The sequence below is a fragment of the Erinaceus europaeus genome, chromosome 2 (assembly GCF_950295315.1).
Source record: "Erinaceus europaeus chromosome 2, mEriEur2.1, whole genome shotgun sequence".
NCBI lineage: Eukaryota > Metazoa > Chordata > Mammalia > Eulipotyphla > Erinaceidae > Erinaceus > Erinaceus europaeus.
In genome coordinates, this window is record NC_080163.1 from 7,802,900 (window position 1) to 7,805,212 (window position 2,313).

Sequence of the window (2,313 nt, forward strand, 5' to 3'; positions counted from 1 at the left end):
AATGTTTTTTGGTTTTTTTTTTTTTTTCCTCTCTCTCTCTCTCTCTCCAAAGCCCAGGACAGACATGAAGGTGCTTCCCGGGTTCCCCATTCCCGACCCTGCCCACATCCAGTTGATTTGTCAACTGGTGCTGCCCACCGGCTCTGCCTTCAGGAAGGTCGGCATCTGCCCTGATTTGCTACCCAGATCACCTCGCCTGCACTGGGGCATGCCCCCCACTGCACACACACATCTGCTTCCCCTATGGCCTCCTCCCAGCGCCCAGAAATCGAGAGGGTAGGGGAGACAGAGAGAGAAAGAGAAGGAGCGACACCTGCAGCCCCACTTCACCACTTGGAAAGCTTTCCCTCTTGCAGGTGGGGACCGGGGCTCAAATCCAGGTCCCTGAGCACTGTAACGTGTGCTCAACCAGGTGCGCTATCACCCGGTCCCTCATAATGACTTTTTTAAGACTTTCCTTTTTTAAAGAATATTTTTATTTATTATTGGATATATAAAGAGATAAATTGATAGGGAAGGGGGTGATACAGAGGGAGGAGACACAAAGACACCTGCATCCTTGCTTCACCACTCATGATGCTTCCCCTCCTGCAGGTGGGGACTAGGGGCTTGAACCCAGATCCTTGCTCACTGCAATGTGTGTGCTTAACCAGGTGTGCCTGTCCCGCCATAGTGATTTTCAAGATCACAAGATTACAGGGTTGTAGTTCTACTCCCCATCCACCATCAACATTCTGTGTCCAGCCTCCCACCCACCACAGCCTCCCTTGTTCTCACAAAGTGTTGCATCGTCTGGCTACTGTTGTTTGTGTTCACTTTATGTTTTTTCTCTCTCGTGTTCCCTCTCTCTCTCTTTTAGGTTCATGTGTTTCAGTTCTCTATATTTCACAAGTGAGCAAAAACCAGAAGTTGTCTTTTACCTCCCTACTTATGTTATTAAGCATCATAACCTTCAGTTCCATCCATTTTTTTGCCTTATTATTTAAAATTATTTAACTCAGTTTATTGATTTTTTAAAAAAGATTTATTTTCCCTTTTGTTGCCCTTGTTTTTCATTGTTGTTGTTGTCATTGTTGTTGGGTAGGACAGAGAGAAATGGAGAGAGGAGGGGAAGACAGAGAGGGGGAGAGAAAGAGAGACGCCTGCAGACCTGCTTCATCACCTGTGAAGTGACTCCCCTGCAGGTGGGGAGCCGGGGGCTCAAACTGGGATCCTTAGGCTGGTCCTTGTGATTCGTACCACGTGTGCTTAACCCGCTGTGCTACCCAGACTCCCAGTTTATTGATTTTTTAAAATTTCTTTAGGAGTTCACAATTAAACAACAAAAAAAATGTACTTAAATGAATTGCAGGGGCCAGGAGGTGATTAAGCACATGCACTACAGTGTACAAGGACCTGGGTTCAAGCCCCTGGTCCCCACCTGCGGTGGGGGGGAGCTTCATAAGTGGTAAAGCAGTGCTGCAGGTGTCTCTCTGTCTCTTTCCCTCTCTCTATTCCCCCCTCTCAATTTCTCTCTGTTTCTATTCAATAATAAGTGAATAAAATATTTTTTTAAAAAAAGAAGTGAATTACAGGCAGTGAGAAAAAACCCATACATAATGGCTATCCAAATAGACACTCATGCCTGAGGCTCCCAGGTCCCAGGTTCAATCACCAGCACTACCATCAGTCAGATCTGAACAGTGCATTATAAAAAAAAAAATCACATATATTTTTCTATACATGTACATAATATATTTGTCTTTATGATGGGCCATCTGATTGCCAGATGGGCCTGCCAGTTCTTTGATGCAGCAACTGTCAGAATTTCCTTCTTATCAGGCTGACCCTCCACAGCGTGGATGCACCATAAGTTGTTTGTCACCCGTCAGAGGAACATTTAATGAGACCAGCAGGACCACACCATTCTTTTGCTGAACTCCCCGTGCTGCCCACCTCTGGGCTGGGCGGTAGTCAGGCACGGGATGTCTCTGGCATGTTCAGTGCTCACGTTCAGTGTGGGCGAGGGAAGGGCATCCCAGAAGTGCTTCAGATCTGGCCCAGGATCCACCCATGGACGAGGCGGAGGAGCCTGCCCACCACTGATTTTTCTCCCAGAGCACCGCCCCACCCCCGGGTCCCTGCCACTGTTTGACCTAATGCTGCTCCTCTGCGGGTTCCAAATTGTGGACCCCAGACCAGCTGTTAAGCTGGTTTGAGATGCCAGTTGTTGAGGCCCTGCAGGTGTGGCAGTGGGGAAGGCTTGTGAGCCCCCACCGTGGGGCGAGGCTTTAAGAATGGTGAAGCAGGTCTCAGAAGCCTCTCTCTCTCCAC